At 42.2% G+C, this 27,893-nt stretch overlaps 1 protein-coding gene across 2 annotated transcripts in view; it reads right to left on the bottom strand.

Annotated features, from left to right (window-relative positions):
• Nucleotides 1–27,893, bottom strand: part of vimar (visceral mesodermal armadillo-repeats) — a 320,050-nt gene that overhangs the window by 156,057 nt on the left and 136,100 nt on the right. The window lies entirely within an intron of this gene.

Here is a 27,893-nt window from a genome sequence, read left to right as displayed (position 1 = left end):
TCTTCAAGCCCCGATCGCTCAACATCTTTTTCACTCCGTCCTTCCTCCTCCAATTTGGTCTCCCACTTCTCCGTGTTCCCTCTACCTCAAGCACATATATCCTCTTTGTCAATCTTTCCTCACTCACTCTCTCCATGCATCCAAACCATTTCAACACACCCTCTTCTGCTCTCTCAACCACACTCTTTTCATTACCAAACATCTCTTTTACCCCCTCATTACTTATTTAATTATATAGCCCAAAAACCTTTTATAGGACTCCAGCAGTTTCAAGAGTATACTTTAATCAATAGTAGGAAAATAATGTGCTCATATGGAGTGAGAAGTTCCTCAATAAGATTGTACTCCTTTTCCACTAACAATCATACAACCTTGCTGAAGGTGACTACACAAGCAGTGTAACCCATGCAGGAGGAGTAAAGTGACACCATATTCCCAATATATAATTCTATAGGTTTAAGACCTTACAAAAGAAGTTCTTTACTATACATAACAACATACCTCCATTACAACAACTTTATTATCCATGAGACAGAACAGTTACATAAGAAGTGAACAAGTGTATCATTCTCAGCCAGGCTCAGATCATAACAGTGCTCCTGAGCATCCATAATAAAATGATGTTTACTTCTTACATGATCCAAATTCAATTACTAATATGATATATCACTGGCATAAACTTCTCTCCTTTCAGGGTAAAAGAGTATGCACTCTTGCTAATCAACAGTAACCTCACTATGCAGGAAATAACAAAAAATTATGAAGAAAAAAATAATAATCTATACTATAAAAAGACAGTCCTGTCTTTCTCTCTCTCTCTCTCTACCAACACACACACACACACACACACACACACACACACACACACACACACACACACACACACACACACTAAGAAAATTGCCACATGCATAACAGTTAATTCATGCGCTATTGCACCCATGCCAGGGAAGATGTCAGACACTAGACACAACAAAGCTCTACTTGCATATGTCAATTTATCCATTTCCTCAGCAGGACAGAAACTGCTGGCTACTTTGGGAGATACATTTTTGGGAAAATTTCCCTTGCTGAGTGGAAAGATTGTACCGACAATATGGGGGCATGATGATGGAAAATAGCAGGGAGAATGAACCACTTAACAATGCCATTCAGGATATGGTGGCCAGGAGGTGTGGTGATGACAAGGAATGGGATGAAAGCCAAAGAGGAAGCAAAAGAAAAGTGGTGGTGAGAGATTGCAAACTAGGGAGGAATGGTGATGGTGGTGAGGTTGGGTGTGGTAGTTAGGAAGTGGTGGTATTAAGGGAGGTTGTAGTGGCTAGTGAGAAAGGAAGGATATGGTGGGCAGTGAGGTAGGAATGGAATGGTGGTGGTGAGGGAGAGTGGTAGCCAAGGATGAAGGGAGTGAGAAGTGGTGGTGAGGGAGTCCTCCATTGGAGTGAGAAGACAAGGGATAAGGGGACACCAGTAAAGTGTTTTGGACTTAGCAGCAGATGGAACCAAGGAAGCGGTGAGTTAAAGGGTGGGGGAGGGGGCAAAGTTTCTGGGAGCGATGAAGAATGTGTGGAAGGAGAGAACATTATCTAGGAGCAAAAATGGGTATATATGAAGACATAGTGGTTCCAACAATGTTATGGTTGTGAAGCATGGGCTATAGATAGGGTTATACGGAGGAGAGTGGATGTATTAGAAATGACATATTTGAGGACAATATGTGGTGTGAGGTGGTTTGATTGACTAAGTAATGTAAGGGTAAGAGTGATGTGTGGAAATAAAAAGAGTATGGTTGAGAGAGCAGAAACGAGTGCGCTAAAATGGTTTGGGCATATGGAGAGAATGAGTGAGAAAAGATTGACAAGAGGATATATGTGTCAGAGGTGGAGGGAACAAGGAGAAGCGAGAGTCCGAATTGGAGGTGGAAGGATGGAAAGAAAAAGATTTTGAGCTATTGGGGCCTGAACATACAGGAGGTTGAGCGGAATGCAGGGAAGAGGGAACTAGAACGATGTGGCATACTGGGGTCGATGTGCTGTCAATGGACTGAACCAGGGCATGTGAAGTGTTGGGTAAACCATGGAAGGGCCTGTGAGGCCTCTTCTGCTCTCTCAACCACACTCTTTATATTACCACACATCTCTTTTACCCTTTCATTACTTACTCGATCAAACCACCTCACACCACATATTGTCCTCAAACATCTCATTTCCAACACATCCACCCTCCTCCGCACAACCCTATCTATAGCCCACGCCTCATGACCATATAAAATTGTTGGAACCACTATTCCTTCAAACATACCCATTTTTTGCTCTCCAAGATAATGTTCTCACCTTCCAAACATTCTTCACCACTTCCAAAGCCTTCGCCCCCTCCCCACCCAGTGACTCACTTCTACTTCCATGGTTCCATCCGCTGCTAAATCCACTCCCAGATATCTAAAACACTTCACTTCCTCCAGTTTTTCTCCATTCAAACTTACCTCCCAATTGACTTGTCCCTCAACTCTCCTGGACCTAATAACCTTGCTCTTATTCACATTTAACATCAACATTCTTCTTTCACACACTTTACCAAACTCAGTCATAAACTTCAGCAGTATCTCACCCGAATCAGCCACCAGCACTGTATCATCAGCGAATATCAACTGAGTCACTTCCCAAGCCCTCTCATCCACAACAGACTGCATACTTGCCCCTCTCTCTAAAACTCTTGCATTCACCTCCCTAACCACACCATCCATTAACAAATTAAACAACCACAGAGATATCACACACCCCTGCTGCAAACCAACATTCACTGAGAACCAATCACTTTCCTCTCCTCCTACATGCACACATGCCTTACATCCTTGGAAAAAACTTTGCTTCTAGCAACTTACCTCCCACACTATATACTCTTACTACCTTCCACAAAGCACCTCTATCAACCTTATCATATGACTTCTCCAGATCCACAAATGCTACAAACAAATCCATCTGTTTTTCTAAGTATTCCTCCCATACATTCTTCAAAGCTACGGAAAGGGGAGAAAGAATACTTCCCATGCATTCCCCGCATGTCGTAGAAGGTGACTAAAGGGGATGGAAGCGAGGAGCTAAAAACCCTCCCCTCCTTGTATTGTAACTTTCTAAAAAGGGAAACAGAAGAAGGAGTCGCTCTGGGAGTGCTCATCCTCCTTGAAGGCTCAGATTGGGATGTCTAAATGTGTGAGGATGTAACCAAGATGAGAAAAAAGGAGAGATAGGTATTATGTTTGAGGGAAGGAACCTGGATGTTTTGGCTTGAGTGAAACGAAGCTCAAGGGTAAAGGGGAAGAGTAGTTTGGGAATGTTTTGGGAGTAGAGTCAGGGGTTGGTGATAGGACAAGAGCAAAGGAAGGAGTAGCACTTCTCCTGAAACAGGAGTTGTGGGGGTATGTGATTGCAAAAAAGTAAACTCTAGATTGATATGGGTAAAACTGAAAGTGGATGGAAAGAGATGGGAGATTTTTGGTGCATATGCACCTGGGCATGAGAAGAAAGATCATGAGAGGCAAGTGTTTTGGGAGCAGCTGAGTGAGTGTGTTAGTGGTTTTGATGCAAGAGACTGGGTTATAGTGATGGGTGATTTGAATGCAAAGGTGAGTAATGTAACAGTTAAAGGAATAATTAGTGTACATGCGGTGTTCAGTGTTGTAAAGGGAAATGGTGAACAGCTTGTAGATTTGTGTGCTGAAAAAGGACTGGTGACTGGGAATACCTGGTTTAAAAATAGAGATATACATAACTATATGTATGTAAGCAGGAGAGGTGGCCAGAGAGCATTATTGGATTACATGTTAACTGACATGTGCGTGATAGAGAGACTTTTGAATGTTAATGTGCTGAGAGGGGCAACTGGAGGGATGTCTGATCATCATCTTGTGGAGGCAAAGGTCAAGATTTGTAGAGATTTTCAGAAAAGAGGAAAGAATGTTGGGGTGAAGAGAGTGTGGTGAGAGTAAGTGAGATTGGGAAGGAGACTTGTATGAGGAAGTACCAGGAGAGGTTGATTGCAGAATGGAAAAAGGTGAGAGCAAAGGACATAAGGGGAGTGGGAGAGGAATGGGATATATTTAGGGAAGCAGTGTTGGCTTGCGCAAAAGATGCTTGTGGAATGAAAAGCGTGGGAGATGGGCAGATTAGAAAGGGTAATGAGTGGTGGGATGACGAAGTAAGATTATTAGTGAAAGAGGAGAGAGAAGCATTTGGACGATTTTTGAAGGGAAATAGTGTAAATGACAGGGAGATGTATAAAAGACAGAGGCAGGAGGTCAAGAAAAAGGTGCAAGAGGTGAAAAAGAGGGCAAATGAGAGTTGGGGTGAGAGAGTATCATCAAATTTTTGGGAGAATAAAAAGCAGTTTTGGAAGGAGGTAAATAAAATGCATAAGACAAGAGAACAAATGGGAACATTGGTGAAGGGGGCTAATGGGGAGGTAATAACAAGTAGTAGTGATGTGACAAGGAGGTGGAGTAAGTATTTCAAAGGTTTGTTGAATGTGTTTGATGATAGAGCGGCAGATATAGGGTGTTTTGGTCGAGGTGGTGCATGAAGTTAGAGGGCCAGGGATAATGATTTGGTAAGCAGAGAAGAGGTAGTTAAAGCTTTGTGGAAGATGAAACCTGGCAAGTCAGCTGGTTTGGATGGTATTGCAGTGGAATATATTAAAAAAGGGAATGACTCTTGTTGACTGGTTGGTGAGGATATTCAATTTATGTATTTCTCATGGTGAAGAGCAGAATGCATGCATAGTGCCATTGTACAAAGACAAAGGGAATAAAGGTGAGTGTTCAAATTACAGAGGTATAAATATGTTGAGTATTAAGAGTAAATGTGAATAAGAGCAAGGTTATTAGGTACAGTAGGGTTGAGGGTCAAGTCAATTGGGAGGTGAGTTTGAATGGAGAAAAACTGGAGGAAGTGAAGTGTTTTAGATATCTGGGAGTGGATCTGGCAGCGGATGGAACCATGGAAGCGGAAGTGGATCATAGGGTGGGGGAGGGGGCGAAAATTCTGGGGGCCTTGAAGAATGTGTGGAAGTCGAGAACATTATCTCGGAAAGCAAAAATGGGTATGTTTGAAGGAATAGTGGTTCCAACAATGTTGTATGGTTGCGAGGCATGGGCTATGGATAGAGTTGTGCGCAGGAGGATGGATGTGCTGGAAATGAGATGTTTGAGGACAATGTGTGGTGTGAGGTGGTTTGATCGAGTGAGTAACGTAAGGGTAAGAGAGATGTGTGGAAATAAAAAGAGCGTGGTTGAGAGCGCAGAAGAGGGTGTTTTGAAGTGGTTTGGGCACATGGAGAGAATGAGTGAGGAAAGATTGACCAAGAGGATATATGTGTCGGAGGTGGAGGGAACGAGGAGAAGAGGGAGACCAAATTGGAGGTGGAAAGATGGAGTGAAAAAGATTTTGTGTGATCGGGGCCTGAACATGCAGGAGGGTGAAAGGAGGGCAAGGAATAGAGTGAATTGGAGCGATGTGGTATACCGGGGTTGACGTGCTGTCAGTGGATTGAATCAAGGCATGTGAAGCGTCTGGGGTAAACCATGGAAAGCTGTGTAGGTATGTATATTTGCGTGTGTGGACGTATGTATATACATGTGTATGGGGGGGTTGGGCCATTTCTTTCGTCTGTTTCCTTGTGCTACCTCGCAAACGCGGGAGACAGCGACAAAGTATAATAAAAGAAAAAAAAATATTCCTGTGAAATTATATGGGAGGGTACTGACTGAGAGGGTGAAGGCAGAACATCAGTTTAGGGAAGAGCAGTGTGGTTTCAGAAGTGGTAGAGGATGTGTAGATCAGGTGTCTGCTTTGAAGAATGTACGTGAGAAATACTTAGAAAAACAAATGAATTTGTATGAAGCATTTATGAATCTAGAGAAGGCATATGATAGAGTTGATAGAGATGCTCTGTGGAAGATATTAAGAGTATATGGGGTGGGAGACAAGTTGCTAGGAGCAGTGAAAAGTTTTTATCGAGGATGTAAGGGATGTGTACAAGTAGGAAGAGAGGAAAGTGATTGGTTCCCAGTGAATGTCTGTTCGCGGCAGGAGCACTTGATGTCTCCATGGTTGTTAAATTTGTTTATGGATGGGGTTGTTAGGGAGGTAAATGCAAGAGTTTTTGAGAGAGGGGAAAGTACGCAGTCTGCTGTGGATGAGAGGGCTTGGAAAGTGAGTCAGTTGTTGTTTGCTGATGATTTAGAGCTGGTGGCTGATTCGGGTGAGAAACTACAGAAGATGGTGACTGAGTTTGGTAAAGTGTGTGAAAGAAGAAAGCTGAGAGTAAATATGAATAAGAGCAAGGTTATTAGGGAGAGTAGGGTTGAGGGACAAGTCAATTGGGAGGTAATTTTGAATGGAGAAAAACTGGAGGAAGTGAAGTGTTTTAGACATCTGGGAGTGGATTAGGCAGCAGATGGAACCATGGAAGCAGAAGTGAGTCACAGGGTGGGGGATGGGGCAAAATTTCTGAGAGCGTTGAAGAATGTGTGAGAGATGAGAACATTATCTCGAAAAGCACAAATGGGTATGTTTGAAGGAATAGTGGTCCCAACAATGTTATATAGTTGCGAGGCATGGGCTATATATAGGGTTGTGCGGAGGAGGGTGGAAGTGTTGGAAATGAGATGTTTGAGGACAATATGTGGTGTAAGGTGGTTTGATTGCATAAGTAATGAAAGGGTAAGAGAGATGTGTGGTAATAAAAAGAGTGAGGTTCACAGAGCGGAAGAGGGTGTATTGAAATGGTTTGGTCACATGGAGAGAATGAGTGAGCAAAGATTGACAAAGAGGATATACGTATCAGAGGTGGAGGGAACAAGGAGAAGTGGGAGACCAAATTGGAGGTGGAAGGATGAAGTGAAAAACATTTTGAGCAATCAGGGCCTGAACATGCAGGAGGGTGAAAGGCATGCAAGGAATAGAGTGAATTGGAACGATGTGGTATACCTGGGTTGATATGCTGTCAATGGATTGAACCAGGGCATGTGAAGCATCTGGGGTAAACCATGGAAAGTTTTTTGGGGCCTGGATGTGGAAAGGAAGCTGTGGTTCTGGTGCATTATACATGACAGCTTGGGAGTGAGTGTGAACGAATGTGGCCTTTGTTGTCTTTTCCTAGCACTACCTTGCGCACGTGTAGGGGGAGGGGGTTGTTATTTCATGTGTGGCAGGGTAGTGAAGGGAATGAATACAGGCAGCAAGTATGAATTATGTACATGTGTATATATGTATATGTCTGTGTAGGTATATATATGTATATGCTGAAATGTATAGGTATGTATATGTGTGTGTGTGGACATGTATGTACATACATGTGTATGTGGGTGGGTTGGGCCATTCTTTCATCTGCTTCCTTGTGCTACCTCACTAATGCAGGAGTAAGCAACAAAGTATAATAAATATATAAATTCTTCAAAGCAAACACCTGATCCATATATCTATATATCCATATATCCTTTACCACTTCTGAATAAAAAGATGTTCTGGAAGGAGGTAAATAAAGTGCGTAAGACAAGGGAGCAAATGGGAACTTCAGTGAAGGGCGCAAATGGGGAGGTGAAAACAAGTAGTGGTGATGTGAGAAGGAGATGGAGTGAGTATTTTGAAGGTTTGTTGAATGTGTTTGATGATAGAGTGGCAGATATAGGGAGTTTTGGTCGAGGTGGTGTGCAAAGTGAGAGGGTTAGGAAAAATGATTTGGTAAACAGAGAAGAGGTAGTGAAAGCTTTGCGGAAGATGAAAGCCGGCAAGGCAGCAGGTTTGGATGGTATTGCAGTGGAATTTATAAAAAAAGGGGGTGACTGTATTGTTGACTGGTTGGTAAGGTTATTTAATGTATGTATGACTCATGGTGAGGTGCCTGAGGATTGGCGGAATGCGTGCATAGTGCCATTGTACAAAGGCAAAGGGGATAAGAGTGAGTGCTCAAATTACAGAGGTATAAGTTTGTTGAGTATTCCTGGTAAATTATATGGGAGGGTATTGATTGAGAGGGTGAAGGCATGTACAGAGCATCAGATTGGGGAAGAGCAGTGTGGTTTCAGAAGTGGTAGAGGATGTGTGGATCAGGTGTTTGCTTTGAAGAATGTATGTGGGAAATACTTAGAAAAGCAAATGGATTTGTATGTAGCATTTATGGATCTGGAGAAGGCATATGATAGAGTTGATAGAGATGCTCTGTGGAAGGTATTAAGAATATATGGTGTGGGAGGAAAGTTGTTAGAAGCAGTGAAAAGTTTTTATCGAGGATGTAAGGCATGTGTACGTGTAGGAAGAGAGGAAAGTGATTGGTTCTCAGTGAATGTAGGTTTGCGGTAGGGGTGTGTGATGTCTCCATGGTTGTTTAATTTGTTTATGGATGGGGTTGTTAGGGAGGTAAATGCAAGAGTTTTGGAAAGAGGGGCAAGTATGAAGTCTGTTGGGGATGAGAGAGCTTGGGAAGTGAGTCAGTTGTTGTTCGCTGATGATACAGCACTGGTGGCTGATTCATGTGAGAAACTGCAGAAGCTGGTGACTGAGTTTGGTAAAGTGTGTGGAAGAAGAAAGTTAAGAGTAAATGTGAATAAGAGCAAGGTTATTAGGTACAGTAGGGTTGAGGGTCAAGTCAATTGGGAGGTGAGTTTGAATGGAGAAAAACTGGAGGAAGTGAAGTGTTTTAGATATCTGGGAATGGATCTGGCAGCGGATGGAACCATGGAAGCGGAAGTGGATCATAGGGTGGGGGAGGGGGCGAAAATTCTGGGGGCCTTGAAGAATGTGTGGAAGTCGAGAACATTATCTCGGAAAGCAAAAATGGGTATGTTTGAAGGAATAGTGGTTCCAACAATGTTGTATGGTTGCGAGGCGTGGGCTATGGATAGAGTTGTGCGCAGGAGGATGGATGTGGTGGAAATGAGATGTTTGAGGACAATGTGTGGTGTGAGGTGGTTTGATCGAGTGAGTAACGTAAGGGTAAGAGAGATGTGTGGAAATAAAAAGAGCACGGTTGAGAGAGCAGAAGAGGGTGTTTTGAAGTGGTTTGGGCACATGGAGAGAATGAGTGAGGAAAGATTGACCAAGAGGATATATGTGTCGGAGGTGGAGGGAACGAGGAGAAGAGGGAGACCAAATTGGAGGTGGAAAGATGGAGTGAAAAAGATTTTGTGTGATCGGGGCCTGAACATGCAGGAGGGTGAAAGGAGGGCAAGGAATAGAGTGAATTGGAGCAATGTGGTATACCGGGGTTGACGTGCTGTCAGTGGATTGAATCAAGGCATGTGAAGCGTCTGGGGTAAACCATGGAAAGCTGTGTAGGTATGTATATTTGCGTGTGTGGACGTATGTATATACATGTGTATGGGGGGGGGTTGGGCCATTTATTTCGTCTGTTTCCTTGCGCTACCTCGCAAACGCGGGAGACAGCGACAAAGTATAAAAAAAAAAAAAAAAAAAACTTCTGAAACCACACTGCTCTTCCCCAATCTGTTGATCTGTACATGCTGTGACCCTCTCAATCAATACTATCCCATATAATTTCCCAGGAATACTCAACAAACTTATACCTCTGTAATTTTAGCACTCACCTTTATACTATTTGCTTTGTACAATTGCACTATGCATGCATTCCGTCAATCCTCAGGCACTTCAACATGATCCATACATACACTGAATATCCTTATCAACCAATCAACAGCACAGTCACCCCCTTTTTTAATAAATTCCACCGCAATACCATCCAAACCCGCTGCCTTGCAGGCTTTCATCTTCCACAAAGATTTCCCTACCTCTTCTCTTTTTACCAAACCATTCTACCAGACCCTCTCACTTCGCACACCACCCTGACTAAAACACCCTATATCTGCCATTCTATCAAATACATTCAACAAACCTTTAAAATATTCACTCCATCTCCTTCTCATTTCATCACTACTTGTTATTGCCTTCTCATTAGCCTCATCACCGATGTTCCCATTTGTTCTCTTGTCTCACGCAATTTATCAACTTCCTATTGATATGTATGTTTGAGATGTTTGAGGACAATATGTGGTGTGAGGTGGTTTGATCGAGTAAGTAATGTAAGGGTAAGAGAGATGTGTGGAAATAAAAAGAGCACGGTTGAGAGAGCAGAAGAGGGTGTTTTGAAATGGTGTGGGCACATGGAGAGAATAAGTGAGGAAAGATTGACCAAGAGGATATATGTGTCGGAGGTGGAGGGAATGAGGAGAAGTGGGAGACCAAATTGGAGGTGGAAAGATGGAGTGAAAAAGATTTTGAGTGATCGGCGCCTGAGCATGCAGGAGGGTGAAAGGCGGGCAAGGAATAGAGTGAATTGGATCGATGTGGTATACCGGGTCGACGTGCTGTCAATGGATTGATCTCAGGGCATGTGAAGCGTCTGGGGTAAACCATGGAAAGTTCTGTGGAGCCTGGATGTGGAGGGGGAGCTGTGGTTTCGGGCATTATTACGTGGCAGCTGGAGACTGAGTGTGAGTGAATAGGGCCTTTGTTGTCTTTTCCTAGCGCTACCTCGCACACATGAGGGGGGAGGGGGATGTTATTCCATGTGTGGCGAGGTGGCGATGGGAATAAATAAAGGCAGACAGTATGAATTATGTACATGTGTATATATGTATATGTCTGTGTGTGTATATATATATGTGTACATTGAGATGTATAGGTATGTATATTTGCATGTGTGGACGTGTATGGATATACATGTGTATGGGGGTGGGTTGGGCCATTTCTTTCGTCTGTTTCCTTGCGCTACCTCACAAACGCAGGAGACAGCGACAAGCAAAATAACTAAATAAATATTGATACGCAATCTATTTACCCCCTTTGATATGTATGTGTATGTATGTATATGTGTGTGTATGGGCATTTATGTATGCCTATGTGAGTGGATGGGCCATTCTTTGTCTGTTTCCTGGCACTACCTTGCTGATGCAGGAAACAGCGATTAGGTACAATAAATAAAATATGAAATAATAATATCAGTAAAACGGAAAAAATTTTCTTTTCTAAATGCTTCTCAAACCAAAAAAAAGTAAGATCAAGAACAAATAATGGCCTCATTTGCACACATACTTTCTCAAGCTGTCATGTATGATGTACAGAACCCATGCCTACCATCTACAGCTAAGCCCTAAAGCCTATTCCAAGGTTTACCTTGACCACTTCTTATGCATTAGTTCAGCCCATGGACTGTGCGTTGCGCTTAGTATACCATACTGATCTAATTCATTCCATCTCTTGCACAGATGTCATCCTCCTCAATGTTCATGCTTCAATACATTCCAATCTGACCTTTCATCACTTTTTGTCTTCTTTTTGGGTCTAGTACCATCCTGGAGAAGTATTCTCTGCCCTAATTCTATTTCTCTGAAAGAACTCAAAGTCTAAAGACTAGAAAGATGAGAGATACATGTTAATTTACATATGGAAACACACTGATGGAATAAAGGACAATATCATGAATTCAAAACCCTTTCAATAAAAAAAAGAAGTTATTAAACTGTGAATTCTTCAAATATATATGACAAAGAAAGACAGTAAAAGAAGGAATTGGACAATTACGAAACAAACACGACACAGTAACTAATGACGACAAGGAAATGGCTACCATACTGAATTATTCCTTTAACTCTATGTTCACAATTAAAGAAACATCTCGAATACAGCAACCAATGAAAATGTTTCAAGGATGTGATGAAGAAGAGTTGAAGGTTAGAGAAATAAAGAGCACTGAAGTACTTAGATACCTGGGCCAATTAAATCCTAACAAAATCTAATGGCCCAGAAAACTTAGCTCCAAGATTTTTAAAAGATGTCAGGAGACAGCTGAATATACCCCACAACAAAAATATTCAACAAATATCTATTGGATGGCCAGGTGCCATCTAACTGGAATCTAACAAATGTTACTCCTATATACAAAAATGAGACAAAAAGTGTGCCTTGAACTACTGCCCAATTAGTCTTACGTCAGTGTTTGGTAAAATGATGGAAAAAATAATATGATAAATTTGTCACATTTCTAGAACTCAAAATTATACTGGATGACAATGAAGTTTCCACAATAGAAGAGCCTGCCTGACGAATTTGTTGAAATTTCTAATGTTATTTATCAGAATTGGGCCATAAAAGTTCCATTGGCATATATTTAGATTTCTAAAAGGCTCTTGGTATAGTGTCTCAAAAGAGACTTTAACATAAACAAAGCACAAGGAATTGGTGAAGAGCTCCGTACATGGATCAGAGACTGGCTTACCGGAAGAAAGTAACATGTAGTATCAAACGGCTAAGCCTCAGAATGGCTAGACGCAATGAGTTGCGTGCCATAGGGGTTGGTCCTAGGCCCAATTCTTTTCATAGTATACATTTATGACTTTGGTCTCATATCTTAAGATCTCCAAGTCTGCTGATGATACAAAACTAGGAGGTAGAGCTCTAAACAGGCAGGACTGCAAAATGATTCAAAGAGATCTTAACTTACTAGCAGAGTGATCAGACACTAGAAGGATAATGTGCAGCAGCAGAATTACATTTTTTTTTTGTCAAGTTATACTTTTTTTTTTTTACCAGAAAACCCAGTCGTGGGCCAATCAGGCCTCTTGTTGTCTTTCTCATGTAAACCCATGTAATGTCTGACCATTACCCCTAAAAGATTCTGAGAAACCCATGTAGTTGCTCTTAACATATCCAAAGCTTTTGAGAAGGTGTGGTAATGGGGTCTCATCTCTATGCTCCCCTCCCCCATATCTAGCATCCTCTTTGGCCAGCCTATCTCCATAGTTGTTGATGGATCAGCCTATCTCCCTGTTTCCATCAACACTTGTGTCCCTCAAGATTCTGTCCTGTCTCCTACACTTTCTCTCTTAATAACTGATTTTCTTTCTTCCACAAATAATCAGATCCTCTTATAAGCTGACAACTCAACACTGCATTCTTCCACATCCTTTAATTCTGCTCCTTCTCTAACTTGATCTGCATCTCATCTTAACACAACTTCCTCAATAAACTCAGGCTTGGACAAGATACATCAGTGGATTAGGTGAAATCTGGTAAAGTTTAATGCCTCCAGGACCCAGATTCTACCCATCTCACTATCGAAAATTCCTCACAACTTTCTCCTCTCCTTTGATGGTTCCGTCATTCCACTCCTTGACTAAATGAAGATCCTCAGCGTTACTGTAACATCCACTCTATCTTGGAAACCCTACTTTACAGAAATAGCCAAGCCTACCTCTGAGAAACTGGGAGCTCTGTTAAGATGCCAAATTTTTTTTTCTGAGCAACTGCTCTGTTTATACAAAGAACTTATCGATCCTTGTATGGAGTATTGATCCATCCTTATACGGAGTACTGTTCTCACATCTGGGGTGGTTCTAGCTCTATATCCTTACTAGACAAGAGTCAAATCGAAAATGGACCAATTTATACATTATCCCAGGCTAATTTCGAAATTTGACCTGCTTGCCCTTTGCTGCAACGTTGGTTCAGTTTCCCTCTTCCATAGGTGTTACTTTGTTTTTTGCTCCCAAGAGCTGGCTGTTTGTGCTCCCCCCTCTACTAGCTAGAACAAGCAATACTCAGCAAGCTGCTGTGTCACTACATTGCGACTGGCAATTCATTTTGATGACTGTTTCTTTCCCTACACCTAAAAGCTTTGGAGCACTCAGCTTCTCATGTGTTTCCCAATAACTAAGACCTAACACACTTTAAGACATATTTTTCACTTCCTATGAAATTTGTCTACATTATCCCTTGGCTCTTCTTTTTCCCTTTTGTTTACCTCTTTATATTTCAATTAAGGCCTGGCCTTCATGTGGAATTTTGTCCATGACTGCAGCATCCAACATTAAAAAAAAATATTTGTACAGTATGGGTACAGTTTTACAATCATGGGGCCATCAAATGGCTTCTTAATTCTATGTAAACTGCCAGCATGCTGTCTGAGAGGTTAGTTTATTCCAATCATCCACCATCTGAACACTAAATCAGTACTTCTGAACATGATTCCTGAACATGAGTTTTCCACTCATGGGGGCCATCAAACAGTCTCTTAATTCTTTGTAAACAGTCAGCATGCTGTCTTAATGGTTAGTTTATTCCAATCATCCACCACCTTAACACTAAATCAGTACTTCTGAACATGATTTCTGTCCAGACTTTTGCCTAGCTTTTTGTCATGGTCTCTGGTTACTCTGGTAGCACATTTCTTGAAAAAGTGTTCAATATGAAGATCATCCAACTAATATAGAATTTTGAAGGGTGATATTAGGCTCCCACTCTTCTTTCTGCCATGGTGGCCAGCTTTGTAACCCTCTGCATTTATAATTGCTCAATCCTCTTAGTTCCAGCAACATCTTAGTTGCTCTTCTCTGTACCTACAAAATTAGATCTTTGTGCTTCTCTAGGTGCGGTGACCAGGCTTGCAAGACATAATCCAGTTTTAGTCCGATATATGTAGTGTACAATTTGCCAATTATATCCTTATCCATATACTTGAATGCAATTATTATATTTCTTGAGCTCAATGCACCAGCCCAGCCTTTTGGAAAAAAAAACTTATCAAGGGGTCCCCTTACTGTTTACAATCAGTGGTGTCTGTTTCTCTGTCCATCTGTTTGTCTTATTTTTGTCAGTCTCTCTGCCTGTGTGTAGTTGCCAATCTTTGCCTTAAGTGAAGTATGGGAAGAAATTTATACAGTGATGGGCCCTTTTCTTGAACTTTTTAAACTCTTATATGCTGTCAGCATTGGCAGTTTCATTGATCAGCTTGCTCCATCCAATACTCTTCCACTGTTCATGACATTTGAATAAGTGTAAAAGCATGTAAATCACTCACGATATGCTGATGATGCCTGGGTTAAGTGCACTATTTAGCAAGGAGACACACAAAGTTAATCATGTGTCGTCATCATCAGTGGACAAAAAAGAGTACATTCACATCAAGGAACAATTCACTCCAAACAATCCGCCATTTTCCAGTTTTTGATTGTTGTGCAGCCTTGAAGCTGCAGATACCCTATTAAAGAGATCCTCTGCATGGGCAGTATCGAAACCAATGAGGTAGGAGGTGCTACGACTGAAAAGTAAAAGCAGCTTAAAATTGGGAAAAATTATTGTTTCAGTACCTTGAAGGGATACTCTAATTTTACTAAAGCATCCAAGTCTCACCCCACCTTTTCGTGGTGATCTCGTTACTACATCCTTATGGGTGGAACTAAAGGGAGAGGCATTGCCCAATTACATCAGGGCAATACTTTTAAGCTCAAACAAACAGGAGGTGTGATGTCATTTTTTAGTATTTCTGACAATTTTGGAGCCTTGCTACCTCTGGAAATACTGCACCAGAAATGCCCTCTACCAGTGACCTGCCACGGGTGAGGCACAAATGGCTAAGAAGTGGCACTGGAGTCTACCAGTTATGCCAAGGATTAAAAGAGACAAGTTACTGAGGGTGATAGCACTCAATGTGAATGTGGTAAGAGAGAAAGGAGGGAGCTTATGGATAGGTTTCAAAGTTTCAGCTTGGATTTGCAAGGGTGCTAGGTTTTGGGAAAACCACCTCACACCACATATTGTCCTCAAACATTTCATTTCCAAAATATCCACCCTCCTCTGTACAACCCTATCTATAGCCCATGCCTCACAACCATATAACATTATTGGAAGTATTATTCCTTTGAACATACCCATTTTTGCACTCCGAAATAATGTTCCCTCTTTCTACACATTCTTCATCGCTCCCCAAACCTTCGCCCCTTCCCCCACCCTATGACTCACTTCCATGCCCATGGTTCCATTCACTGCTAAGTCCTATCCCAGATATCTGAAACACTTCACTTCCTCCAATTTTTTTCCATTCAAACTTACATCTCAATTAACTTGTCCCTCTACTCTATTGAAATGAATAACCTTGCTCTTATTTACATTTACTCTCAACTTTCTCCTTTCATGCACTTTACCAAACTCAGTCACCAACCTCTGCAGTTTCTCACTTGAATCAGCCACAAGAGCTGTATCACTGGTGCACAACAACTGACTCACTTTCCAGGCCATCTCATCCCCAACAGGCTGCATACTCGCCCTTCTCTCCAAAACTTGTGCAATTACCTCCCTAACCATCCCATCCATAAACAAATTAAACAACCATGGGGACATCACACACACCCCTAACACAGACTGATCTTCAATGGGAACCAATCACTCTCCTCTCTTTCTACTCATACACATGCCTTACATCTTTGGTAAAAACTTTTCACCACTTCTAGCAGCTTACCTCCCACACCATGTACTCTTAAGACCTTCCAAAAGCATCTATACCAACCCTACCATATACTCTATCCAGACCCATAAAACACTACATACAAATCCATCTGTTTTTCTAAGTATTTCTCACAGACATTCTTCACAGCAAACACCTGATCCAAACATCCTATACCACTTCTAAAACCACACTGCCCTTCCCCGGTCTGATGCTCTGTATATGCCTTCACCCTCTCAATCAAAACCCTCCCATGTAATTTCTCAGGAACACTTAAAAATGTATGTCTCTGTAGTTTGAACATCCATCTTTATCCCCTTTGCCTTTGTACAATGGCGCTATGCATGCATCGCTTCAATCCTCCAGTAGTTCACCATGATCCATACATATACTGAATATCCTTACCAACAAATCAACATCAGAGTCACCCATTTTTATGATAAATTCTACTGCAATACATATACAAACCCACCGTCTTGCCAGAGTTCATCTTCCACAAAGTTTTCACTACCTCTTCTCTCTTAACCAAACCATTCTCTCTGGCCCTCTCACTTCGCACACCACTCTGACCAAAACACCCTACATCTGCCATTCTATCACCAACACATTCAATAAACCTTCAAAACACTCGCTCCATCTCCTCACTTCATCACTACCTGTTATTACTTCCCCACTATCCCCTTCACCAATGTTCCCATTTGTTCTCTTGTCTTATGCACATTGTTTACCTCCTTCCAAATCATCTTTATATTCTCCCTAAAGTTTAATGATACTCTCTCACCCAAACTCTCATTTGCCCTCTTTTTCAATCCTTGCCTCTTTATGCTTCCCTAAATACATCCCATTCCTAACCCACTCCCATGTCATTTGCTCTCACCTTTTGCCATTCTACACCCAATCTCTCCTACTACTTCCACACAAGTCTCTTTTCCAAGTTCACTTACTCTCACCAGTCTCTTCTCCCCAACATTCTCTCTTCTTTTTTGAAAACCTCTACAAATCACCTACACCTCCACAAGATAGTCATCAGACATCTCTCCAGCTACCCCTCTCAACATATTAAAATCCAAAATTCTCTCTTTTACACGCCTATCAATTACCACATAATCTAATAATGCCCTTTGACCATTTCTCCTACTCACATACATATACTTATGAATATCTCTTTTTAAACCAGGTATTCCCAATCACCAGTCTTTTTTTCAGCACACAAATCCACAAGCTCATCACCATTTCCATGCATAACAATGAATACCCCATGCACACCAATTGTACCCTCAACTGCCATGTTACTCACTTCACATGTAAATCACCCATCACTAAATCCGGTCTCGTGCGTCAAAGCTATTACACACTCACTCAGCTGCTTCCAAAATACCTGCCTCTCATGACCAGGTGCATAAGAACCAATAATCACCCATCTCTCTCCATCCACTTTCAGTTTTACCCACATTAATCAAGAATTTACTTTATTACACTCTAACACATACTCCCACAACTGCTTCAGGAGTAGTGCCACTCCTTCCTTAGCTATTGTCTCCTAACCAACCCCTGACTTTACTCCCAAAACTTTTCCAAACAATTCTTCCCCCTTACCCTTGAGCTTCTTTCCACTCAGAACCAGAACATCCGGGTTTCTTTCCTCAAACAAACTACCTATCTCTCCATTCTTCTCATCTTGGTTACATCAACACACGGTGAGACACCACAATCTGAGCCTTCGAGGAGGATGAGCACTCCCCGCTTGACTCCTCTGCTTCCCTTTTTAGAAATTGAAATACGTGAAGGGGAGGGTTTCCAGCTGCCTTCTCCTGCCCCCTCTAGTCACCTTCTATGACACACGGGAATAAATGGGTAGTATTCTTTCTCCCCTATCCTATGGATGTGTGGATCAGGTGTTTGCTTTGAAGAATGTATGTGAGAAATACCTAGAAAAACGGATGGATTTGTATGTACCATTTATGGATCTGAAGAAGGCATATGATAGGGTTGACAGAGATGCTTTATGGAAGATTTTTAAGAGTATGTGGTATGGGAGGTAAGTCAACAGATGTAGTGAAAAGGTTTTACCAAGAATGTAGGGCATGTGTACGAGTAGGAAGAGAGGAGTGATTGGTTCCCAGTGAATGTTGGTCTGCGGCAAGGGTGTGTGATGTCCCCAAGGTTGTTTAATTTGTTTATGGATGGGGTGGTTAGGGAGGTAAATGCATGAGTTTTGGAGAGAGGGGTGAGAATGCACTCTGTTGGGGATGAGAGGGCTTGGGAAGTGAGTGAGTTGTTGTTTGCCAAAGACACAGCTCTAGTGACTGAGTTTGGAAAAGTGTGTGAAAGGAGAAAGTTGTGAGTAACTGTGAATAAGAGCAAGGTTAATAGGGTCAGTAGAGTTGAGGATCAAGTTAATTGGAATCTAAGTTTGAATGGAGAAAGACTGGAGGACGGGAAGTGTTTCAGATATCTGGGAATGGACTCAGCAGTGGATGGAACCATGGAAAAGGAAGTGAGTCAAAGGGTGGGGGAGGGGATTAAGGTTTTGGGAGCAATAAAGAATGTATGGAAGGAGAAAATGCTATCTCAGAGAGCAAAAATGGGTATGTTTGAAGGTATAGTAATTCAAACAATGTTATATGGTTGCAAGGCTTGGACTATAGATTGGGTTGTGCAGAGGAGGGTGGATGTGTTGGAAATTAAATGTTTGAGGACAATATGTGATGTGAGGTGGTTTGATCGAGTAAGTAATGATAGGGTAAGAGAGAAGTGTGGAAATAAAAAGAGTGTGGTTGAGATAGTAGAGGAGGGTGTGTTGAAATAGTCTGGAAATATGGAGAGAATGAGTAAGGAAAGACTGGCAAAGAGGATATATGTGTCAGAGGTGGAGGGAACAAGGAGATGTGGGAGACCAAACTGGGGGTGGAAGTACTGAATGAAAAATTTTTTTGAGCAAGTGGGGCAAGTGGGGCCTAAACATACTAGAGAGCAAAAGGCGTGCAAGGAATAGTGAATTGGAATGATGTGGTATACCGGGGTTGATGTGTTGTCAATGGACTGAACCAGGGCAGGTGAAGCATCTGGGGCAAACTATGGAAAGGTCTGTGGGGACTGGATGTGCAGTGGGAGCTATGGGCAGTTTCAGTACATTACATATGACAGCTAGAGACTGTGAATGAACATGGCCTTTCTTTGTCTCTTTTTCTGATACTACCTTCCTGAAGCATGGGGAAGCGATGCCGTTTCCTTTGGGGCGGGGCAATGCCAGGACTGGATGAATGCAAGCAAGTATGAATATGTACATGCGTATGTTTATGTATGTATATGTGCACATATGGGCTTTACATATATAAATGTGATATGAGATGATGGGTCATTCTTTGTCTGTTTCCTGGCAGTACCTTCCTGGCACAGGAAATATTTATCAAGTATAATGAGAAGCGTGGGAGGTGGGCAGATTAGAAAGGGTAGTGAATGGTGGGATGAAGAAGTAAGATTATTAGTGAAAGAGAAGAGAGAGGCATTTGGACGATTTTTGCGGGGAAATAATGAAAATGAGTGGGAGATGTATAAAAGAAAGAGGCAGGAGGTCAAGAGAAAGGTGCAAGAGGTGAAAAAGAGGGCAAATGAGAGTTGGGGTGAGAGAGTATCATTAAATTTTAGGGAGAATAAAAAGATGTTTTGGAAGGAGGTTAATAAAGTGCTTCAAACAAGGGAACAAATGGGAACTTCAGTGAAGGGGGATAATGGGAGGTGATAACAAGAAGTGGTGATGTGAGAAGGAGGTGGAGTGAGTATTTTGAAGGTTTGTTGAATGTGTTTGATGGTAGAGTGGCAGATATAGGGTGTTTTGGTCGAGGTAGTGTGGAAAGTGAGAGGGTTAGGGAAAATGATTTGGTAAACAGAATAGAGGTACTAAAAGCTCTGCGGAAGATGAAAGCCAGCAAGGTAGCGGGTTTGGATAGTATTGCAGTGGAATTTATTAAAAAAGGGGGTGACTGTATTATTGACTGGTTGGTAAGGTTATTCAATGTATGTATGATTCATGGTGAGATGCCTGAGGATTGGCGGAATGCTTGCATAGTGCCATTGTACAAAGGCAAAGGGGACAAAGGTGAGTACTCAAATTACAGAGGTATAAGTTTGTTGAGTATTCCTGGGAAATTATATGCGAGGGTATTGATTGAGAGGGTAAAGGCATGTACAGACCATCAGATTGGGGAAGAGCAGTGTGGTTTCAGAAGTGGTAGAGGATGTGTGGATCAGGTGTTTGCTTTGAGGAATGTATGTGAGAAATACTTAGAAAAGCAAATGGATTTGTATGTAGCATTTATGGATCTGGAGAAGGCATATGATAGAGTTGATAGAGATGCTCTGTGGAAGGTATTAAGAATATATGGTGTGGGAGGCAAGTTGTCAGAAGCAGTGAAAAGTTTTTATCAAGGATGTAAGGCATGTGTACGTGTAGGAAGAGAGGAAAGTGATTGGTTCTCAGTGAATGTAGGGTTGCGGCAGGGGCCTGTGATGTCTCCATGGTCGTTTAATTTTTTTATGGATGGAGTTGTTAGGGAGGTGAATGCAAGAGTTTTGGAAAGAGGGGCAAGCATGCAGTCTGTTGTGGATGAGAGAGCTTGGGAAGTGAGTCAGTTGCTGTTCGCTTATGATACAGCACTGGTGGCTGATTCATGTGAGAAACTGCAAAAGATAGTGTCTGAGTTTGGTAAAGTGTGTGAAAGAAGAAAGTTGAGAGTAAATGTAAATAAGAGCAAGGCTATTAGGTACAGTAGGGTTGAGGGACAAGTCAACTGGGAGGTAAGCGACAAAGCAAAATAAATAAATAACGTACACATATACATACAGACATATGCATACACAGACATTATACTTTGTCACTGTCTCCCGCGTTAGTGAGGTAGCGCAAGGATACAGACGAAAGAATGGCCCAACCTGCCCACATACACATGTATATACATACACGTCCACACACGCACATATAAATACCTATACATCTCAACGTATACATATATATACACAAACACAGACATATACATATATACACATGTACATAATCCATAATGTCTCCCTTTATTCATTCCTGTCGCTACCCCGCCACACATGAAATGACAACCCCCTTCCCTCACACGTGCACGAGGTAGCACTAGGAAAAGACAACAAAGGCCACATTCGTTCACATTCAGTCTCTAGCTGTCATGTATAATGCACTGAAACCACAGCTCCCTTTCCACATCCATGCCCCACAGAACTTTCCATGCTTTACCCCAGACACTTCACATGCCCTGGTTCAATCCACTAACAGCACGTCGACCCCGGTATACCACATCATTCCAATTCACTCTATTCCTTGCACACCTTTCACCCTCCTACATGTTCAGGCCCCGATCACTAAGAACCTTTTTCACTCCATCTTTCCACCTCCAATTTGGTCTCCCACTTCTCCTCGATTCCCTCTACCTCTGACACATATATCCTCTTTGTCAATCTTTCCTCACTCATTCTCTCCATGTGACCAAACCATTTCAATACACCCTCTTCTGCTCTCTCAACCACACTCTTTTTAATACCACACATCTCTCTTACCCTTTCATTACTTACTCCATCAAACTACCTCACACCAAATACTGTCCTCAAACATCTCATTTCCAGCACATCCACCCTCCTCCGCACAACTCTATCTATAGCCCACGCCTTGCAACCATAAACATTGTTGGAGCCACTATTCCTTCAAATATACCCATTTTTGCTTTCCAAGATAACGTTCTCGACTTCCACAACTTTTTCAACGCTCCCAGAACTTTCGCCCCTCCCCCACCCTATGACTCACTTCCGCTTCCATGGTTCCATCCGCTGACAAATCCACTCCCAGATATCTAAAACACCTCACTTACTCCAGTCTTTCTCCATTTAAACTTACCTCCCAACTGACTTGTCCCCCAACCCTACTGTACCTAATAACCTTGCTCTTACTCTCAGCTTTCTTCTCTCACACACTTTACCAAACTCAGTCATATAATTCCCAGGAATACTCAACAAACTTATACCTCTGTAATTTGAGCACTCACTTTTATCACCTTTGCCTTTGTACAAGGGCACTATGCAAGCATTTCACCAATCCTCAGGAACCTCTCCATGAGTCATACATACATTAAATAACCTTACCAACCAGTCAATAATACAGTCACCCCCTTTTTTAATAAATTCCACTACAATACCATCTAAACCCGATGCCTTTCCAGCTTTCGTCTTCCACAAAGCTTTCACTACCTCTTCTCTGTTTACCAAATCATTCTCCCTAACCCTCTCACTTTGCACACCACCTTGACCAAAACACCATATATCTCCCACTCTATCATCAAACACATTCAACAAACCTTTAAAATATGCACTCCATCTCCTTCTCACATCACCACAACTTGTTATAACCTCCCCATTAGCCCCCTTCACTGAGGTTCCCATTTGTTTCCTTGTCTTACGCACTTTATTTACCTCCTTCCAAATCATCTTTTTATTCTCCCCAAAATTTAATGATACTCTCTCACCCCAACTCTCATTTGCCCTCTTTTTCACCTTTTACACCTTTCTCTTGACCTCCTGCCTCTTTCTTTTATACATCTCCCAACCATTTGCATTATTTCCCTGCAAAAATCGTCCAAATGCATCTCTCCTCCCTTTCACTAATAATCTTAATTCTTCATCAAACCCCTCACTACCCTTTCTAATCTACCCACCTCCCACGCTTCTCATACCACAAGCATCTTTTGCGCAAGCCATCACTGCTTCCCTAAATACATCCCAATCCTCCCCCACTTCCCTTATGTCCTTTGTTTTCACCTTTTTGCATTCTGTACTCAGTCTCTCCTGGTACTTCCTCACACAAGTCTCCTTCCCAAGTTCACTTACTCTCACCACTCTCCTCACTCCAACATTCTCTCTTCTTTTCTGAAAACCTCTACAAATCTTCACCTTAGCCTCCACAAGATATTGATCAGACATCCCTCCAGTTGCACCTCTCAGCACATTAACATCCAAAAATCTCTCTCGTGCGCCTATCAATTAACCCATACTCCAATAATGCTCTCTGGCCATCTCTCCTACTTACATACGTATACTTATATATATCTCTCTTTTGCGCAAACATCGTCCAATTCCCTCTCTCTTCTCTTTCACTAATAAGCTTACTTCTTCATCCCACCACTCACTACAATTTCTAATCAACACACCTCCCACGCTTCTCATACCACAAGCATCTTTTACGCAAGCCATCACTGCTTCCCTAAATTCATCCCATTCCTCCCCCACTCCCTTTATGTCCTTTGTTCTCACCCTTTTCCATTCTGTACTCAGTCTCTTCTAGTACTTCCTCGCACACATAAGGGGGGAAGGGGTTGTTATTCCATGTGTGGCGAGGCGGCGATGGGAATGAATAAAGGCAGACAATATGCATTATGTACATGTGGTTTATCCCAGACGCTTCACATGCCCTGGTTCAATCCATTGACAGCACGTCGACCCCGGTATACCACATCCTTCCAATTCACTCTATTCCATGCACGCCTTTCACCCTCCTGCATGTTCAGGCCCCGATCACTCAAAATCTTTTTCACTATTTTTCCACCTCCAATTTGCTCTCCCACTTCTCCTCGTTCCCTCCACCTCCGACACATATATCCTCTTGGTCAATCTTTCCTCACTCATTCTCTCCAAGTGACCAAACCATTTCAAAACACCCTCTTCTGCTCTCTTAACCATACTCTTTTTATTTCCACACATCTCTCTTACCCTTACATTACTTACTCGATCAAATCACCTCACACCACATATTCTCCTCAAACATCTCATTTACAGCACATCCACCCTCTTCCGCACAACTCTATCCATAGCCCATGCCTCGCAACCATACAACATTGTTGGAACTACTATTCCTTCAAACATACCCATTTTTGCTTTCAGAGATAATGTTCTCGACTTACACACATTCTCCAAGGCTCCCAGGACTTTCGCCCCCTCCCCCACCCTATGTTTCACCTCCGCTTCTATGGTTCCATCCGCTGCCAGATCCACTCCCAGATATCTAAAACACTTCACTTCCTCCAGTTTTTCTCCATTCAAACTTATCTCCCAATTGACTTTACCCTCAACCCTACTGTACCTAATAACCTGGCTCTTATTCACATTTACTCTTAACTTTCTTCTTTCACACACTTTACCAAACTCAGTCACCAGCTTCTGCACTTTCTCACATGAATCAGCCACCAGCGCTGTATCATCAGCGAACAACAACTGGCTCACTTCCCAAGCTCTCTCATCCACAACAGACTGCATACTTGCCCCTCTTTCCAAAACTCTTGCATTCACCTCCCTAACAACCCCATCCATAAACAAATTAAACAACCATGGAGACATCACACACCCCTGCTGCAAACCTATATTCACGGAGAACCAATCACTTTCCTCTCTTCCTACATGTACACATGCCTTTCATCCTCGATAAAAACTTTTCACTGCTTCTAACAAATTGCCTCCCACACCATATATTCTTAATACCTTCCACAGAGCATCTCTATCAACTCTATCATATGCCTTCTCCAGATCCATAAATGCTACATACAAATCCATTTGCTTTTCTAAGTATTTCTCACATACATTCTTCAAAGCAAACACCTGATCCACACATACTCTACCACTTATGAAACCACAATGCTCTTCCCCAATCTGATGCTCTGTACATGCCTTCACCCTCTCAATCAATACCCTCCCATATAATTTACCAGGAATACTCAGCAAACTTATACCTCTGTAATTTGAGCACTCACTCTTATCCCCTTTGCCTTTGTACAATGGCACTACGCAAGCATTCCGCCAATCCTCAGGCACCTCACCATGAGTCATACATACATTAAATAACCTTACCAACCAGTCAACAATACAGTCACCCCCTTTTTTAATAAATTCCACTGCAATACAATCCAAACCTGCTGCTTTGCCAGCTTTCATCTTCCGCAAAGCTTTTAGTAACTCTTCTGTGTTTACCAAATCATTTTCCCTAACCCTCTCACTTTGCACACCACCTTGACCAAAACACCCTATATCTGCCACTCTATCATCAAACACATTCAACAAACCTTCAAAATACTCACTCCATCTCCTTCTCACATCACCACTACTTGTTATCACCTCCCCATTTGCGCCCTTCACTGAAGTTCCCATTTGCTTCCTTGTCTTGCGCAATTTATTTACCTCCTTCCAGAACCTCATTTTATTCTCCCTAAAATTTAATAATACTCTCTCACCCCAACTCTCATTTGCCCTCTTTTTCACCTCTTGCACCTTTCTCTTGACCTCCTGTCTCCTTCTTTTATACATCTCCCACTCAATTGCATTTTTTCCCTGCAAAAATTGTGCAAATGCCACTCACTTCTTTTTCACTAATAATCTTACTTCTTCATCCCACCACTCACTACCCTTTCTAATCAACCCACCTCCCACTCTTCTCATGCCACAAGCATCTTTTGCGCAAGCCATCGCTGATTCCCTAAATACATCCCATTCCTCCCCCACTCCCCTTACTTCCATTGTTCTCACCTTTTTCCATTCTGTACTCAGTCTCTCCTGGTACTTCCTCACACAAGTCTCCTTCCCAAGCTCACTTACTCTCACCACCCTCTTCACCCTAACATTCACTCTTCTTTTCTGAAAACCCATACAAATCTTCACCTTAGCCTCCACAAGATAATGATCAGACATCCCTCCAGTTGCACCTCTCAGCACATTAACATCCAAAAGTCTCTCTCGTGCGCCTGTCAATTAACACGTAATCCAATAACACTCTCTGGCCATCTCTCCTACTTACATACGTATACTTATGTATATCTCGCTTTTTAAAACAAGTATTCCCAATCACCAGTCCTTTTCAGCACATAAATCTACAAGCTCTTCACCATTTTCATTTACAACACTGAACAACCCATGTATACCAATTATTCCCTCAACTGCCACATTACTCACCTTTGCATTTAAATCACCCATCACTATAACCCGGTCTTGTGCATCAAAACCACTAACACACTCATTCAGCTGCTCCCAAAACACTTGCCTCTCATGATCTTTCTTCTCATACCCAGGTGCATGTGCACCAATAATCACCCATCTCTCTCCATCAACTTTCAGTTTTACCCATATTAATCTAGAATTTACTTTCTTACATTCTATCACATACTCCCATAACTCCTGTTTCAGGAGTAGTGCTACTCCTTCCCTTGCTCTTGTCCTCTCACTAACCCCTGACTTTACTCCCAAGACATTCCCCAACCACCCTTCCCCTTTACCCTTGAGCTTCGTTTCACTCAGAGCCAAAACATCCAGGTTCCTTTCCTCAAACATAGTACCTATCTCTCCTTTTTTCACATCTTGGTTACATCCACACACATTTAGACACCCCAGTCTGAGCCTATGAGGAGGATGAGCACTCCCCGCATGACTCCTGTTTCCCATTTTAGAAAGTTAAAATACAAGGAGGGGAGGATTTCTGGCCCCCCCGCTCCCGTCCCCTCTAGTCGCCTTCTATGACATGTGAGGAATGCGTGGGAAGTATTCTTTCTCCCCTATCCCCAGGGATGATATATATATATATTTATATTTATTTATTTATTTTATTTTGCTTTGTCGCTGTCTCCCGCGTTTGTGTGTGGATGTAACCAAGATGAGAAAAAAGGATAGATAGGTAGTATGTTTTAGGAAAGGAACCTGGATGTTTTGGCTCTGAGTGAAACGAAGCTCAAGGGTAAAGGGGAAGGGTGGTTGGGGAATGTCTTGGGAGTAAAGTCAGGGGTTAGTGAGAGGACAAGAGCAAGGGAAGGAGTAGCACTACTCCTGAATCAGGAGTTGTGGGAGTATGTGAAAGAGTGTAAGAAAGTAAATTCTAGATTGATATGGGTAAAACTGAAAGTTGATGGAGAGAGATGGGTGATTATTGGTGCACATGCACCTGGGTATGAGAAGAAAGATCATGAGAGGCAAGTGTTTTGGGAGCAGCTGAATGAGTGTGTTAGTGGTTTTGATGCACAAGACCGGGTTATAGTGATGGGTGATTTAAATGCAAAGGTGAGTAATGTGGCAGTTGAGGGAATAATTGGTATACATTGGGTGTTCAGTGTTGTAAATGGAAATGGTGAAGAGCTTGTAGATTTATGTGCTGAAAAAGGACTGGTGATTGGGAATACCTGGTTTAAAAAGCGAGATATACATAAGTATACGTATGTAAGTAGGAGAGATGGCCAGAGAGCGTTATTGGATCACGTGTTAATTGACAGGCACACGAAAGAGAGACTTTTGGATGTTAATGTGCTGAGAGGTGCAACTGGAGAGATGTCTGATCATTATCTTGTGGAGGCAAAGGTGAAGATTTGTATGGGTTTTCAGAATAGAAGAGAAAATGTTGGGGTGAAGAGGGTGGTGAGAGTAAGTGAGCTTGGGAAGGAGACTTGTGTGAGGAAGTGCCAGGAGAGACTGAGTACAGAATGGAAAAAGGTGAGATCTAAGGACGTTAGGGGAGTGGGGGAGGAACTGGACGTATTTAGGGAAGCAGTGATGGCTTGCGCAAAAGA

The sequence above is a fragment of the Panulirus ornatus genome, chromosome 69 (assembly GCF_036320965.1).
Source record: "Panulirus ornatus isolate Po-2019 chromosome 69, ASM3632096v1, whole genome shotgun sequence".
In the NCBI taxonomy this organism is placed as follows: domain Eukaryota; kingdom Metazoa; phylum Arthropoda; class Malacostraca; order Decapoda; family Palinuridae; genus Panulirus; species Panulirus ornatus.
The sequence above is the reverse complement of the archived record's forward strand: the minus strand, read 5'-3'. Positions and strand labels throughout refer to the sequence as shown.